This window comes from Mytilus edulis, chromosome 10 (assembly GCF_963676685.1).
Source record: "Mytilus edulis chromosome 10, xbMytEdul2.2, whole genome shotgun sequence".
NCBI lineage: Eukaryota > Metazoa > Mollusca > Bivalvia > Mytilida > Mytilidae > Mytilus > Mytilus edulis.
The window spans coordinates 8,793,190-8,812,538 of NC_092353.1; the positions used below are offsets into that span (position 1 = coordinate 8,793,190).

Here is a 19,349-nt window from a genome sequence, read left to right on the forward strand (position 1 = left end):
GTAAAAGTTTGTTACTTTTGATGCTTGTTTAATTATTTTTTGTATTTTGAGGGAATTATGTACTACTACTTATATGTATATTGACTATGACTTGCTTGTATTTTGAGGGATATAATGTATTTCTATAAGTATGAAGGTATGTAAAAATAGAGAATTTTTTAAATTGGACTTGCCTCTATTATTCGAGGTATATTATGTATTACTATTTTGTACATGTATGTTAAAATAGAATTTTGTGAAGACGTACTGTATTGAATACACTTTTCTTTAATAAATATTACTTTTCATAATCTGTTTAACGTAATTTGTTTTGAAAACAAGTTTATTAAGTTTAGAGGGAGACTTGTGGTTTCTGTTCTATTTAGATATGCGAATTGCTTACATCAACAACATTTGATCTTGGCTGGTTTGTTGTTTTATTGGTAATTAAACAACATCTGATTTTATATGGACAAAAATAGACAACATATTGCACATGTCATTCTCTACACATTCTTTTTATTTCATACATGTAGTGGATGTATTGAATATTCAAGAGTATTTCCCTGATTATGGGAAATAAGGGATAAAGGGCAAAGACACCAAACATTTCTTAGTCACCCGATGTAATACATAAAAACCATCTAGAGCTCATGCACCACTTGATCGTTCTTGGAAGTATGCAAAAACTACTGCATAACAGATAGTTCGCTCTGGGTGTCTACAAACATAAGAGCAGTTCAACTGAAAATATTAACACTTTAATTTAAGTCATAGGTTGCATACGTTTGTTAAAATTCATGATATGGCGCATGCACATGAAAGTCTCAGAAACAACACAAGAAGTACACGGAATAGTTAGCAGTTGGCATAATTTGCTTTTCTGCATGGGATGTATTCATTTGAAATTTCTTAACTTTTTGATGTTTGCTTAGATGGCGATATTTCAAGTTTTATCATGGACTCAAAACTCCCATTTGTTTAAGAATTTTGACTTCTTCATTTATACAAGACAATTTTTATGTTTTGGGTGAGTATTGGGAATGTTAAAGGATAGGATTGGGAATTAAAAGTGTGTTGTCGTTATACTAGCTTATAGTATTGAGGTCTGCTGTGTAACCCAATTTTCACCCAATACTCATATAAATTTGGTCATATCGAGCAAGGGCTCACCTATGATATTACTATATCATAAGTGAGTCCCGCGAGATTTGACCAATACATTCAGTTTGGCCGCTGCTATCAGAGCAAAGCGGGACTTGCACATGCTCTGCATGATGTCGATACAAAGGTGGACTTGCACATGCTCTGTGCATGTTGTCGATACACCATCTATGTATAATGGTGGTGCCGTACAGATGGAATGAACGTGTGACGTCGGTAAAAAAAAAACCAAAAAAAAAACCAAACAAACAAAAAAAAAAACAACACGAAAGTACATGTATCTCGATATGGCTAAGTTCAAACCCAATTTTCACCCAATACTCATATAAATTTGGTCATATCGAGCAAGGGCTCACCTATGATATTACTTTGTGCGATGTGTATAAGTGCAGATCGTTTGTGTAGGCTCTTCCATGAACCTCCCTTTTTGTTTGTAAAGAAGCTAACACATAATCACACCTCTTTTTCTCAATCTCTTTGAAAAAGGATGCACACTTATAATTATATATTACAGGATTGCGAATAACTAATGTTTTCTTATTCAATTTCATTTTATGATATTTTTACACCACAAACTAACATTTTGATGTCTGCTCAAAACATCGGTTTGAACAGTTCTGATTCAAAATTAGCGTTCTATAATTTAGCAGCAATGAAAAACTATTTCTTATTAAAAGTAGTGTGGGAAAGGACGTTAACTTAAATTTTATTTAACCAGCTACTTATAATTTGATATATTTTCATTTTATATCAAGTTATTGCACTGAATGTTTGATTATTTTCTCCTTTTTCATCCGGTGTGTTTAGAAGTGTTCTAGTATATTAAACAACACAGTTTGTTAGGTGTAATACCATCAAATTATGGTACGTCACATCCGGTTGTATACGAAAGGTAATTAATCCTACATTTTATTGCAGTAAAAACATTTCTGTGTCATAATAAAATTGAGAAAGGAAATGGTGAATATGTCAAAGCGACAACCACCCGACCATAGAGCAAACAACAGCCGAAGGCAACCAATGGGTCTTCAATGTAGCGAGAATTCCCGCACCCGTAGGTGTCCTTCAGCTGGCCCCTAAAATATGCATAATAGTACAGTGATAATGGACGTCATACTAAACTCCGAATTATACACAAGAAACTAAAATTTAAAATCATACAAGACTAACAAAGGCCAGAGGCTCCTGACTTGGGACAGGCGCAAAATTGCGGCGGGGTTAAACATGTTTATGAGATCTCAACCCTCCCCCTATACCTCTAGCCAATGTAGAAAAGTAAAACAATAACAATACGCACATTAAAATTCAGTTCAAGAAAAGTCCGAGTCTGATGTCAAAAGATGTAACAAAAGAAAATAAATAAAATGACAATAATACATAAATAACAACAGACTACTAGCAGTTAACTGACATGCCAGCTCCAGACCTCAATTAAACTGATTGAAAGATTATGTCTTCATCATATGAATATCAGGTACAATCCCTCCCGTTAGGGGTTTAGTATCATACTATCATAAAATATATGAGAAGAACATAACCCGTGTCATGCCAACAACTGTTTTTTTAGAAATAAATGTGTTTAGTTCCGATGCAAAGACCCTATCAGTGAATCAATGTTAAAGCCAAAATATGCAATCTTTAATGACCTGACAACAGTATCGTAACTATATCCCCTTTTAATAAGTCTATTTAAAGGTTTTGTTAGTTTCTGAGGAGAATACTGACATTTTTGTGCTTTATAAAGAATATTTCCATAAAATTTTGGATGTGAAATACCTGAACGTATAAGATGTCTGCATGTTGAGTTATATTTACGAAATATTTCCTTATACCGGTGATAAAATTTAGTAAATGTTTTGACCAGTTTGTGATATCGAAAACCCTGGTGTAATAATTTTTCAGTAATACATAAATTTCTCTCGCTAAAATCTAATACATTGTTACATACACGAGCGAATCGTACAAGTTGAGATATATAAACACCATAAGATGGTGACAAGGGAACGTCACCATCTAAAAATGGATAATTAACAATAGGAAATGAAAAATCATCTCTTTTATCATAAATTTTTGTATTAAGCTTCCCGTTTATGATATAGATATCAAGATCGAGGAAAGGGCAGTGGTCATTGTTATCATTAGCTTTATTTAAAGTAAGTTCTACAGGATAAATTTCTTTAGTATACATACTGAAGTCGTCATTATTTAGAGCCAATATATCATCCAAATATCAACATATGTCTTGGGTATTTCAAAACACCATTATTTTTTATTTGGGATTTCTATAGAAAATTTTGTAATCTTGAGGTTACATGGTGATTAAACCTTGTACACAGATAAACTAAGGGGAGATATTTGATTGGTTAACTTCCAATGATGGTTATTTTCTTATATGAAATGAAATGTTATGTGAATGTTTTTCTATAGTACTGGACAGGATAAAACTTCACTCATGCCAAGTATTTCTTTATTTAAAACAAAGATAAATTCTGCACATTTTTTTGAAAAGTGCAAATTTAACAAAGACTAATAGTGGAAAATCAATGGTGGTATTACACCTTAACTGCATCTGTCCAAACTTAAAACACCATCAGAGGCAAAGGCATAAAGTGTCTTATAAGATTATAAGAGGAATTTGTTGAACGAATCTATATTAGATCGATTATATACTACAGGGAGATAAATGTGTAAAAATAAGGTGTAAGTTGTAATCAAGTGTTATTATTAAGAAAATATATAAAGCGTCTCAATGATCAAAATTAGTGTTTTAATAGAAAGTGCTCTAATAGAAAGGTCCAAAAAATAAATCATGCATATTAAACAAAAACAAAAAAAGTCCCTAACCGTATGGCAAAATCAAAAGCTTAAACACATCAAACGAGTCGACAACAATTGTCATTTTCATGACTTGGTGCAAGCAATTTTATATGTAGAAAATAGCGGATTAAACCATGTATTAAAGCTAGCTAATCCTTTTACATGTATGGCAGTCACATACAAATTTGCAGGGGTTTTAAACTTACACAACAATAATCCAACAGTTTTTTTGGAAAAAAAGGTTGATCAATGCGTCCTTACTCACTTGCACAAGTTTCGAAGTCTACGATTTTGAGATACCCGGAAATTCGTCTGATCTGTAATAAATCGATTGTGTCCTACCCCCGATTTTGAAATTTTGATTGCGTGTATACACATGTCCGGTGATGAATGCACAACAAGAGATGATTGTCCTTGTAAGAACCCGATCTCACTCCTGTTGAAGTTCCGCCTGGTGTTGTTTTGTTTGCTAATTTTATTATACAATAGCCGAAGGCCATCAAACGGGTTTCAATGCAGAGAGAAACTCCCGACCCGGAGGTGTGCTTGGGCTGGCCTCTAACAAAAATGTATATTAGTGCAGTGATAATGGACGTCATACTACAATACGAAATATACAAAAGAAACTAAAATTAAAAAGCATACAAGACTAACAAAGGCCAGAGGCTCCTGACTTGGAACAGGCGCAAAAATGTGTCGGGGTTAAACATGTTTTATTATATCTCAACCCTCCCATAAACCACGAGCCCATGTAGAAAAAAACAAACACACAACAATACGCAGGGAAAAACTAAGTTCAAAGAAGGTCCGAGTCCGATGTCAGAATAGGTAACAAAAGAAACTAAACAAAATGGCAATGATAGGACTACTAGCAGTTACTGACATGCTAGCTCCACTAAAAACTGTTTTATAGTTTTTTTAGGGGTTTTTTTTCACGTTCGAAATTTTTAACATTTCAGGTTACAAACTTAACCAATAAAGCTTTTTCTTACATGGCCCATGTACATTTAATATTCGTTATGTTATTACAAGTAGTTCGAGTATAGATAATCAAGTCCAGTCTTTTAATCAATATTAAGACATTTCAACTGGCATTAATATATAGAAAGATGTGGTATGATTACTCTCTATCTAAGTCAAAATTTGTAATAGTAAACCATTATAGGTTAAGGCATTAAGTAGTACCTCTTTTCAAATAACGTAAGATTTATAGAAGTCTCCCAGTACACAGGGAATTTTATCATGAGTGCTTACATAACAGTTGTAAAGATTAAACTACAAAGAGAAGATAACTATTTTCTATTTCTGCTTTCGGTATCAACAATGAATCACATTAACAAAGTAAGAAACAAATGTATCTTTGCTATCATAGTACGCTGTACACACTGAATTCGATATGTTGTAATTCAACATAATAATCATTAAAAAGGGAAAAACAAATTATATATACATAATTATGTGCCTATGATATGACGTAAAGAAAAAAGTGTGTTGTATACATCTCAAGCTTGCAAAAGGCATATTATCATGCATTTAAATTTGTTATTTAATTAAGAAGATAGTAGTTTATCGATGTCCTAATCTCATCAATCAATTAGAAAGAGGCAAATCAAGGTTGATGGACGCGAATGAATCCAAAGGGAGAAACAGCAAGGGTATTTACCTTTTACTATTAATGCAACCCCAGCCACTAGAATTCACACTTAAATAAAACATTTAACAAATGTTATATGACATGCAATTCATTATCTTGTCTGCAATTCTAGTTTTTTTTTGTTTTCTGTTGGTGTCCTTGACGTTTTGAATGACAATTCGTCCGAAATGTTTTCGTTTTCTCCGCTTTTTTTAATTTTCTTTGGATTTTTTCTTTGTTTGTTTGTAAGAATGTTTGTCCTTAAATATTAACTGAAATGGAAACAATAACATGCATCAGAAAATTTGCGGCGTTAACCGTCTTTTTACAATTATTTCTTATATTTTGAGAGATCAAAAATTTTGGATAACTATTTTTAGATACATTCAAGAAGTAAAGTATATTCTCTGGTGTTATGTCTTTTTGTTCTTGACTGAATGATACGAAAAAGGGTTTATTTACTCTCAAAACTAATTTAATCCAGAGTATCAGAAAGAGATTCAAAATAATAAAGAAACATAATGTTTTGTAACATATTTGTTCTGACAAACTTGTTTTTGTAAGTCCTGAACTGATTTTACCTGTTGATTATATATTGACCGGTTTACAATAACATTACGGTATCTTACACTTGTGCATCCTGTTGTTTTAAAAAGTTTACCTTTCGTGATTTATTGCATAATTTACAAAAAGGCAAGAACATTTCTTTTCAAAATTTATAATTTAATTTAGTTAGTAAGTAGTAAAGTGTCAGCGTAATTTTTTTTTATTTTTTTTTACTAAAAGTGTTTTTAAATCAAACTATTATTCATGATGTCTAAATATATGGTTGTCCTTAAGTGTCGACTTCCGTTATCACTTAGCTGTCAGGTTTTTGTCGGAAACCTTCAAACTTTTTTTATTTCAAACTTTTTTTATTTCATTGTCATCCAATCTTAAATTAAAATCAAGATTTGTTCTTTTCAAATTCTCAAAGGAAGTTGATAACAAATATCTGAAATAGGGAAACATTTAATCAGAACATGAGTAATTTCCTATTTTCCACAGTATTTGTTATCCTCATCAATCCACGATATTTTAAAGCATTGAGGAATAATCAACTTCAAATGAAAATAGGATTTGTAGAGTTTAATGACAAATCTTTATACGGAGGCAGACAAAAATGGTCAAACAAACCGGTTTTTGTATTAAATCTTATTAAATAACTAGATACACCAAGGATAATTTTCTACCTGTTTCCCGAAGCATTCTGGATGTGAAACACGTATGTTTTACAAAAGTTGGGATCGGCATGCCCCGAATACATCGACCAATTACAATTGTGATCTAGAATTAAACAATGTTTTGATATATAAAGCGCCCTCCGAAGATAAACAAAAAATGCTCTGTTGTCGTGGATAAACAAAACCATGTTAAGGAGCTGTGCAACAGAAAATAATTTAGTCAACGAACATTGAATAACACGAGAAACAGTTTTAAAGGAATATAAATCGAAATATTTAACATCCAAATGTAATAATCGCTGTTTTTCGTTTGATTTTCATATCATAACCGTATGTTATTTGTTATCTTTTAGTTCGTTTATGTGTGTTTGAGTTATCAAAAGTATCAGGATTATAATTTGATACGCCAGACGAGCATTTCGTCTACATAGGACTTATCAGTGACGCTCAGATAAAACAAATTAACGCCGTTCAAGAACAAAGTTGAAGAGTAAATTCCAAAAAGTTGTGCCGAATACGGCTAAAGAAATCTTTTCCTGGGATAGAAAATCCGTAGTTTGTCGACAAATTCAAAGTTTTGTAACAGGAAAATTATATTAACACCGAAGAGCTGACTACTTGGCTAATGATGCCCTCGGGACGAAACGTCCACCAGCAGTGGCATCGACCCAGTGGTGTAAAAAGTTATCAAAGGTACCAAGATTATAATTCAATACGCCAGACGCGCGTTTCGTCTACATAAGACTCACAATTGACGCTCAGATCAAAATAGTTAAAAAGCTCAACAAGACGGTTGGTTTCTTGTTTTTTTTGTTTTTTATTTCCTCTTATAATTATTGTATTTCCATCGGTTTAAGTTTGTAACCCGGATGTGTTTTCTCTCAATCGATTAATGACTTTTGAACAGCGGTATACTACTGTTGCCATTATTAAGACCTTCTTTTTTATGTTTGTTTTTCAATTTTTTTCAGGAATCATCTTCATTTTGTTTAGTTGACGTGTCATTCCAACTGTAATACTTATAATATCATTAGTGAATTAAACAATATCAAAGATGCCGACATTAGCTTACCTTGTCCTATTGTTAATAACTTTTACCGTGTATGCACACAAATGTCGGATGGTACGACAAGGTAATCAAACTATTGCAGATTGCACCAGACTGAAGTTACATGATGTTCCGACAGGTTTACCATTGGATATATCAGGTCTAGATTTGAGCTTCAATCAAATTTCAAAGATAAAAAACAATACCTTTGAATCTTTTTCTAATTTGACAACATTGAAAATGGATTTTAACAATATTGATACCATAGATGGCTATGCATTTCAAAGTTTCAAAAGATTACGATGGCTTTCAATGAGGCACAACCATATTAACATATTTTCTAAAATATTTGACATTGCACTTAAGCCGTTATTAGGCCTTCAACATTTAGATATCAGATACAATATAAATAAAACGATGGATATGTCAAAACCAATGGTTTATCCTTACTTTGGAAACCATTCGTTTTTAACCGATTTATACATGGATATTGTGGAATACCCTGTATTTTATCTCAGCGGGTTCAAAACGTTATCGAAACTGAACACAATAAAGTTTGCACAATGCTATTTGAAACAGATGTCTAATGACACCTTGGTAGATTTACCATCAACCATTACTGCAATCTACTTTCACCAGTGTGTCGGTAAACTATCGATTGTAGAGGCAGACTTTTTAAAGCCGTTTCCGATTCTTCAGATATTAAATATGGATAGAGTAGCTATACAATTAGGGGATGCTTTAAAACTTCTATATCCTTTTACGCATACCAAGATGACCTCGATTATATTCAAACAAATCAGTCCTCATGTTCCTAAACCTGTTTTCATAACTCGTGTTATGATTCAATATTTGATGCATATTTGTGTAAAAACTTTAGTTTTAGCAGAATGTGAAATTGTAGGGTATGAGAAAAAATCCCTCCTTGCATTTAAATTTCCAGAATGTCTAGAAAATGTTGTATTTTCAGGCAACCGATTTTCATTAGCATTAGGACCTCATTTAAGGGAACTGATATTACTTATGAGTAAAGCCATCAATGTGAAGTTTTTTGACTTGTCGTATTATGCAATTAACTTCAACAATATTGAATACTGCAACCTAGACGTGCTGAATAATCCTTCATATGCAAAAGAAGTATATAGTAAAGGATGCCAAATTAAGCCTACAGCTACAACTGAATATAAAGATTACGGTCCAATACTAGAAAAAGGTCAAATGGTTGATGAATCTAAATTTCAGATTAATTTACCTGTTAATCTTACATTTCTTCGTGTTTCCCATTATATGACATCATATCGACAGACAGGACAAAAGTTATTTGTAGCTAATTCTAGTAAACTCAGATATGTAGATTTCTCATACTGGCAGATTAAGCAGTTTCCTGAAATATATTCAGATGCTCCTTTTAATGTTAAATACATGGACATTTCTGGACTTAACGCAAGTATTCTTATTCATGAGACGTCAATACCTGTTTTTCAAAATGTCCAAACAGCTATTTTAAAAAATGCCATGCTGAGTCTAACAACTGGAAAGAACGGCAAAGTTTTTCAACTATTTCCAGCCGTAGAAAAACTGGATATATCATACAACAACTTATGGTATCTAGATGAAGATGCCTTTGAAAAAAAACTCAAATTTGTCAAATGTTAATATAGCACACAATTTACTGCAAGCTATACCTATAGCTGTGATAAATTTGCCCTTCTTAAGTAAACTTGATATAAGTTACAACCGCATTCAAACAATTAATAAAACATTTAGAGACTGGATGGATGAGAAAAGTTATGAAGGAATATTTTATTTGTCGATAGAAGGGAACAGTCTTAAATGTACATGCGACACGTCAGCTGTGATAAGGTGGCTTTTCAGTACAAACGTCTTTTTTGATCGGGTCAATAAAAACTTCAGCTGCACATTGGCAAATGGATCGGAAAGTAACACAGTGGATGTATACAGACGATTTCATGAACATTTTAGCAACTGCAATAACAAAACTTGGTTGCGCCTCGGAATAGGACTTCTTGTTGCATTTGTCATTATCACTGTACCACTTGCAGTAATTTTTAATTTCCGATGGAAAATAACGTTTTGGATATATCGTAAATGTAAGAGAGTCGTGGAACATAAACTAGAAAGAAAATTTAATTACGATATTTATCTGTCATATGCTGACGACAGGTTTCAGTGGGTTCAATGTGATTTTCTTCAGAGAGTAGAGACTTCGTGGCACATGACAGTATGCGTAGAGGACCGCGATTTCCAAATTGGAGTATCAAAAGCAGATGAAATAGCAAATGCTATTGCTTGTAGCAAACATGCAATTTTCATTATGTCGGAGTCGTACAAGGATAACGTATGGAACAAATTTGTAATCGAAAGAGTCAAATTTGAAAAATGCAGAAATTATTTGCAGAAGATAATCATCCTGGTAAAAGACGCTACAGCATCATGCGTTCCACCGGAGTTGGACGACATTATAAAGAATGTCACTATAATAGACTGGGATGATAACGAGACGGGCTGGGACAAACTGCGAATGTCATTATTTACTGATTCCTTTTAATTCAACATGTATGAGCAAGGTATACATTATAACCAATGCGAAGTTGACAAATAACTACAATTGACAATACTTCATGTAAATTATGTAGCTAAAAGAATCGTTGGGCGTGTATCTTCGCCTATTAATAGCTTTACAACTAGACTTTTCTTTCTGTCATGATATTAGGGTATATTAGGTATGAGGAATATGTAAAAAGATAAATTTATGTCAAGCCGACCAGAAAGAAGTAGCAGGAAGTCTATCCTTCATATTAATTGTAAAGAAATCCCAATCTAAGTGGGTACTTTAAAACGTTATATACTTTATAATTTGATTATGCTGCTAGCAATTACGATTGTAATTATCATACACGACGATTAAGGTTAAGTAATAAAATATATCACATGGGGTTAAAGACTTTTAAGGTAAAACAGGAAACAAATATGGAAAACATTTATATTCCAATTATCCATTCATTGTATCTTAGATTTAATTTTTTAATGTTTTCTTTTGATTCAATATAATAATTTGTCATTCAAAGATATATTGATTGCACTTTTATAAAAATAGTCCTCCCTAGTTCAGTATTTCAATAAAGGATTCCATTTTATTAGAAGAAGAAATCCTGGGATTGTTTTCTGGTAACGATCCCTATACTAGACATAAGCTATAATTCACATGAATATATCAAATCAGAATAAAAGGGATATAGTTGGTGGTCATATCATGAAAATGTTTTTATGTGATTATTAAGATAGACAAGCTAACAAATATATTTTCCAAATGGAATGAATAGTATGTAGACAATTTATTACACTGATCACAAATTGATATCACAGCTCAATACCAACATGTTTCTACTGTTCAATGTCGCCCTTCATTTAAAATAACAAATTTGACGTTAAATTGGTGGAGATGTATTTAACACATATTTTGGCTTTGACCTGTATAATGAAATGCATGCTAATTTAAAAGGTTTGTGGAAGCTTAATTTTAATGCAATTTTTATGTAGCAACCTTTCTCATTGGCTAAAAGTTACCGTCAAATTCACAGTTGACCAAGGGTAACTAAAGAGGGACCCGCCATTTTGAATTGATTGGATCTAAAAATGTTCGATTACTACAACATTATCGAAAATAAAACAACACCATCCTCGAATTTACTGTTTTAATGTGATTTTATCAAAATTTAAATCGTAGAGGTAACGTAATAACCTCCAGCCATGACGTCTTTGCGCTAAAATCATTCATGAATTTCGCGGAATCGTTTTGTATTTAAAAAATAAACATTTTTCAAGCTCAAACGTAGTATTTCTTTTTGTAATGCATTAGAATCGGAATAACAGTACTGTAGTTAGAGAGTTGCCACCGTCAATTTTCATTTGACGGTCACAAATTTCGGTTTTACTGTTTCCGCTACGTATACGCGTCGCCAGTAAAACTACATTTGCAACGGTCAAATCGAAAATTGACGGAGGCAACCCTTAAACTAGGTCAATATCCCAATGCGGCTCGAAATGAGGACCTTAAAAGTTATTGGTAAACAAAAAATCTCTATGTAGTGGTATTTGACACGTTATTATGATAAACAAGTGACTGGGCTTAACCATTTGTGTTGATTTAAAAGTAGGGGAACATAAAATAAATGTGTATAACTATGGAGTTATTAAATGTGTTCAAAATATTAAATTTTCAAAGAACTTATTGATTTAAAAAAGGGATTTTTTTTACCACGAGGAGTAGCATCACGAAAGGATTCATGGGGGTTTGATAATTTACAGAAAAAGTCATTTCACTTCGTACCCCGAAAATTTAACCACATATGTGAAAATGTCACAGCTTCGAAACGAGCTATCATACATAATATCAAAGTTTTGTGTATGAACTGAGCTACAGGAAAAACGTTACCATTACCTCCTATGTGAAAAAAAATTGAAGATATTGGCCCAACTACAGTACTGTTATTCTTTAAATGAATAAACGGAGAACAAAATGTATTTGCTAGCTGTAACTAGATAATAATAATACCCTCATATCATTCTGAGAGATTTATAGAGGTATCCAAGTACAAATGTGTTTATCTTTGGTAACATATATCAATTTCAGAGAGAAAAAAATACACTCTGCACAAAAAGTTAGTTCAGTTTATATTTAGCCATATCAACTTGTATTAAATAATGTTTGCTTTATTCTTTATGATTTATGGAAGTCACCAATTGCACAAAGTACTTCATCTTGAGTGCTTATATGACAAAAGTAAACTTCAAAGAAAAATGAAAACTCAATACTAAAAAGGTGAATTATGTCGAGACGTTCTCGTAAAAAGTATGTTCATGAATGCTTTTCGAAATGTTTACACACTATGATTATTAAATATTGTTAACACTCTTTGCTTTGGTCTATTTTTGTTTATTGTAATGATATTGTCAGCTTTATTCGACTCATGAGTATGAATATCACTTGGCTACTGTCGCCTCTATTTTAAAAAGCACAATAGTTATGCATAGGGAGAAATAAAAATAACGCTATGATATTTTGATATTACACACCGAGATTATTAATAAAATGAAAAACAAACAATGAAACAAGCGTAAATAACTTACTAAGATTTCTACATCACATATTGTCATTTTTCAAAACATGCCTTCAACTTTATTTTGACGGTAACAGCTTGCCATAAGAGATACTTGTAATTGGAAATGTGGATTTTGCTATTATATCACAATTTCCGTACTTATCGGTCCTCCTAGAAATATTTTATATCATTGTCGCAATTTCGAATTGGAAGGAAACTTTCCACTCATGAAATTGATAACCAGACATCCAGCGCACAGAAATCAATATACGAAATGTATATAATAAACCATGCCAGGATTCGTTTAAACTCATTGATTCGCAAATTATATTTTTATTCCTAAAATCACAAAGACAAAAATTCTTTTCTATGGAATTTAGCTTTATTAAAGAAGAGAATACCAAGATTTTAAAAAGTATAAGAATTCTAGATTTGAAGACAATAACAATCAAAACCAAGAAATAAACAATGACTCACAAAACCAAAGGACATTTACATCAACAGTTATAAATAACAAATAAGAAACAACACGAACAGACTGATTAAGGTGACAATTTATTTGTAAGACAACTTTTCGTCTTCTTCTCGTCGTAATTAGTTAAGTGTCTGGTATTATAATAGCCGGTCTGGTCAATATGTATTTTGAGCTTTTCTTTGGATACCGCAGGAATTTATTATTTTCGGTATGTTATATAATATTTTGTCAGACATGTTTAGAATATTATTTTCTAACCGGTACCTCAATCAAAATTAAATATAGATTTGAAATGTTCTTTAGAGATAAAGATCTCGCCACATACGATAATTAACAAACAGATTGTGAGATGTTATGCAAAAGGTAATATTGTTGTTTAAATTGTAATAATCAGTAGTATTTCTCTCACTATAACCATATGTAAATCTTTCATGTCTTATTTTTTTCTTTTTTACAGAAACTATCTTGATATCGTATAACTCTGCATTCGTCAAAATAACCCATCTATAATATTACCAAGGTCACTGGTGAATTAGATAATATTAAACATGCCACGATTAGTTTACCTTATCATATTGCTGATTAATTTTACCGTATATGCGCATAAATGTCGGATAGTACAACAAGGTGATCAAATAATTGCTGATTGCACCAGGCTAAAATTAAGAGATGTTCCGACAGATTTACCGCTGCATATATCAGGTCTTGATCTGAGCTACAATCAAATTTCAATGATAAAAAACAATACCTTCTCATCTTTTTCTAACTTGACGACATTAACAATAGATTCAAACAATATTCATACTTTATACGATGATGTCTTTAAAGGATTGGAAAATTTACGATGGCTTTCAATGAAGCATAATCAACTTAACATATTTATAAAAATATTTGACATTGTAATTAATCCTTTATTACATATGCAACATTTAGACATTAGATACAATATAAATAAAACGTTAGGTATATCAAAGGAAATGATATATCCTTACTTTGGAGACATGTTTTATTTAACCGATGTATCTATGGATCTTGCGCAAGCACCTGTATTTAAGGTAAGTGGATTTGCAAAACTGTCGCAACTAAAAACAATCAAGTTTGCACGATGCTATTTGAACCAGATGTCGAATGACACCTTCATAGATTTACCATCAACCATTACTGCAATCTACTTTAACCAGTGTGTCGGTAAAATATCGATTGTAGAGGCAGACTTTTTGAAGCCGTTCCCATCACTTATGATATTAAATATGAATAGAGTAGCTATACAATTAGGAGATGCTTTACAACTCTTATATCCTTTCAAGAATACAAGAATGAACTCGATTATATTCAAACAAATCAGACCTCAGTTTCCTAAACCCGTTTTCATTACTCGTGTCATGATTCATTATTTGTGTTAAAACCATGGAACTGAATTGCTACTCATTATGAGAAGAGTTATCAATTTAAAATATTTTGACTGGTCATATAATGCAATCAACTACAACATTATCGATTACTGCAACATATACGTGCTGGAGAATGCTGCATATGCAAAAGAAGTTTATAGAGAAGGATGCCAAATAAAGTCTGCAGCTTCAAATGAATATAACTCAAAGTTAGAAAAAGCTTCAATGGTTGATGAATATAAATTCACGATTTATTTTCCAGGTAATCTTACTTTCCTTCGTGTTTCCCATTACATCACATCATATGTCGTGTACCTACTAAAAATATTTGTAGCCAACGCCAATAATCTAAGATATGTAGATTTCTCATAATGGCAGATAACACAGTTTCCTGAAATATATTCCGAGACTCCTTTTAATGTTAAGTATTTGGACATTTCTGGACTTAACTCAACAATACTTATGCATGAGACGTCAATACCAGTTTTGAAAAATGTCCAGACAGCTATTTTAAAAAAATGCAATGCTTGGTCTAACAACGGGAAAAACAGGTAAAATATTCAAACTATTTCCGACTGTGGAAAAACTAGATATTTCATACAACAATTTATGGTTTCTAGATGAAGATGCCTTTGAAACAAACTTAAATTTGTCAATTGTCAATATAGCACACAATTTACTGCCAGCTATACCTATAGCCGTGATGAATTTGCCTTTCTTAAGTAAACTGGATATAAGTTATAATCGCCTTCAAACAATAAATAAAACATTTAGAGACTGGATGGATGAGAAAAAGAAAAATCTATGGAGGAACGTTTAATTTGTCGGTCGAAGGGAACAGTCTAACATGCACATGCGAAACTTCCGGTTTTATAAGATGGCTTTTCAGTACAGATGTTATTTTTGATCGTGTCAATAAAAATTTCAGCTGCACGTTGACAAATGGATCGGAAAGTAATACAGTGGATGTACACAGAAAATTTCATCAACATTTTGGGGATTGCAAGAGCAAAAGTTGGTTGCGCCTTGGAATAGGACTTCTTGCTGCATTTGTCATTTTCACTGTTCCTCTTGCAATACTTTTAAATTTCCGATGGAAAAAAACTTATTGGATATATCGTAACTTTCGAAGAGTCGTAGAACATAGATTAGAAAGAAAATTTAATTATGATATCTACTTGTCATATGCAAACGACATTTGTCAGTGGGTGCATGATGACTTCCTCCCAAAATTAGAGTGTGTATGGCACATGAAAGTATGCATAGAGGACCGCGATTTTCTGATTGGCGTTGCTAAAGCAGATGAAATAGCAGATGCTATTGCTGGTAGTAAACATGCAGTATTTATCCTATCCGAGTCATACAAAGACAACGAGTGGAACAAATTTGAAATTGAAAGAGTCAAATTCGAAAAATGCAGAAATTACTTGCAGAAAATAATCATCTTAGTAAAAGGAGCAACGGTCAATTGCGTTCCACATGAGTTCGATGACATTCTACAAAATGTCACTATAATAGACTGGGCTGATAACGAGACAGGCTGGGACAAATTACGAATGGCATTGTTTGCTGATTCTTTTCAATTCGAGTAAAAGTAGTTTTTGTCCGTACGTAAGTGATTGATTGAGTGTTGGTTGTGAGTAATTGATAAAAAAAAAACAGCCCTAATAATACATTCTGCATGATACAGTACTATAAATATCGTTTACAAATGTATTTTCTTCTGTCTCTGCTGTAAAAGTTTGACATTTCTTGTTTCTTTTATTTTTTTTGCGATATACTTCTTAATAGTTATTTTAGTGAACCATTCGTATAATTTTGAATTACCAACTTGAAGAAAAAGCCATACAACATAAGAACAGTAAATTGCATAACTGAAATACAGTTTAGTATTTTTATTTACGTTTTTGAGAAATATCATTTGTCATCTTTTACTCGCCAAAAAATCTAACGATTTACCAAAATTAATTTTCATGCAATATACTACGATATAACTGAAGGCAATTATCGATAATGATTATCTACTCTGAATTTTTGTACGTGTAGTTGTATTTTCTCATGGTACATGATTTACTTGTTTTTATTTGTAGTACTGCCTTTCGTTCTAATTGTCGTATTCCGTTGTATATACAATGTAACCTGGTTTATCCGACACACTGGGAGACAAGCATTAAATTTCTGATTAAGCAGGATGTCGGAATACTCAGGTTTTGTCTGCAAGGGAAGGCATATTTTGGGACCATGAAAATTTGTTGGTTAAAGCAGGATGTTGGAGTACTCATATGCCGAATTCGGCAGGTTACAGTTTACTACAATTATAAGCCAAGTATCATTAGAACTAGTGGTATGATATCAATTTCTTCAAAAAGCCGAGTAGTACGGCGTCATGTGCCGATATTAGATATTACTAATGTGGTCAATTTAGTGATCATTTTTTATAACCATTCATATAATTTAGGTATGTTATGTTTAGGATGAGATGATACTAGTTATAGATTGTGCACAACATTTTTGAAGTTTTGGGTTGTTAATGCTTTTCCATTTCTTTTTTATGATGTCCTCAAACTATTTTGATTGGATCAAAACAACTAGTTTAAGAAATCTTGGGTAGGCAAATGATATACTAGTCAGGAGAAGTGGAGGAGCAATTACCAGGCCATGTTTGAAGTGGGACTTGTAAAAACGGGTATATACATTAAACATATATATAGCTCTTTAAAATTGGCCTGATCACGTCCCGTAATCGGCCTACACTAGATTATCAAAATGCTAGCCTTGTATAATTTACCACACGTATTTTAATAACAATAACAAATGGACGATTGTACGATACACACCATCCCCCATTTGTCTTGTACTAATATAATCAACATTATAACAAGCTGTATAACACAGGGTTACACGATACAAGTAAATAGTATTAAATAATAGAAAAAGGTAGCGACATGAATAAACAAACTAAATCAATTAAATGTGAACGGATTGGTTTTAAACGGGGAAACTTTAGTTTTATTAGTTGTATTGGGCCAATCCAGTTAATGTCTGCTGAAGAGGGATGAATGGTCCTTTCTGATCAGGTGTAAAATTTATACATCTTAGGGGTGTTATTTGGGTTTTTTTCATTTGACATATACAATTATACGCAAAAAAAACTTATGAGGGTCTTGCAGCAGTAGGTCATTTTTCCCATGACAGCCCATCCGCCCAATATGAACAGACACTTAAAGTCTTTATATCTGATAGGTCTTAATTTTTAGATCTGAAAGGTAGTTTTCATGATGTTTTTTCTGATACCTATGAAAAAAATCTTCCCATCCATCCCCACTTTTAACTAGAATTTAACTAGAATAGTCCGTTGGCTTCTAACAAGCTATTTGTAATCTATTATTACTCTTTGATGTTTTCTTAGTATCTTTTGTGTGTTTGACTCGATGTCGATCTGATGAATCTAGCCTATTCAATCTGATATTCATAGAATGTTCTAATGTTATGCTGCGACACCATGCACTTTTTCGCTGTTCATACTTGATTAATCAGTCCGTCGTTTTTTTCGTTTGAATTGGGATTTTTATTTTGCATCTCATAATTTACTATACACTGAACACGGTATAGATAATGCGAAAAGCTGAAAGCCGTATAAATGTAAAGCTTTAAGTTTCGAATTTCCGAGTCTGGTTTGTTCACATATCCCTACCATGACTTCTTACTTGTATACAGATATGTATATCCCTGAATTCAAATGGTTGGTTTGGTTATATTATATAAAATATACAGGTACTGTGTTACTACGGTATATCTAAATTTCTTATAAAATATACATTGACAAGTTTATACATGAGGGTCTGCAGTCGGTCAATGTAACAGCTTAAATGTTTACAAATAAAGGCAACAGTAGTATACCGCTGTTCAAACTCATAACTCCATGGACAATAACAAAATCGGGATAACAAACTAAAACTGAGGGAAACGCATTAAATATAAGAGGAGAACAACGACACAACACTACAATGTAACACACACAGAAACGGACCAAGCATCAGACAAAATCCCACGAGAATAACAAATATAACATCAAAACCAAATACATGAATTTGGGATAGACAAGTACAGTGACACGTCTTATCGCAATGTCAATTTACACTCAAAAATAAGGGAAAACAAAAGACGCAACGTTAAATTGTAACACATACAGAAACGAACTATAATATAACAATGGCCATATTCCTGACTTGGTACAGGTTGCACTTTGTAAATACAGCTGTTTCTCAAAACACGCCTCTTTTGGGGAGTAATTGAATATTCATAGAAAATTAATTTTGTTTACATACTGGTTCCCAGTTATGCTCTCTGTGTTCCATATCGCAGAGACAGAACTTGGGAATGTTACCAGTAAATAAACACGTGCATATTGTTTACATTGAAATCTGTGGTAACCTTTCATTCGAGGTAGGGGTAGTTAAGAAGATTAGTGCAAGTTTAAACTCTAAGAAGTTCAG

The 19,349-nt window shown here is 32.4% G+C and overlaps 2 pseudogenes; both read left to right on the plus strand.

Moving 5' to 3' along the window:
- The first annotated feature begins 5,190 nt into the window (after positions 1 to 5,190).
- LOC139493312 (toll-like receptor 2 type-2) lies at positions 5,191 to 10,564 on the plus strand (annotated as a pseudogene).
- A 3,354-nt stretch (positions 10,565 to 13,918) lies between these two features.
- On the plus strand, positions 13,919 to 16,657 carry LOC139493313 (toll-like receptor 4; annotated as a pseudogene).
- The last annotated feature ends 2,692 nt before the right edge of the window (positions 16,658 to 19,349 follow it).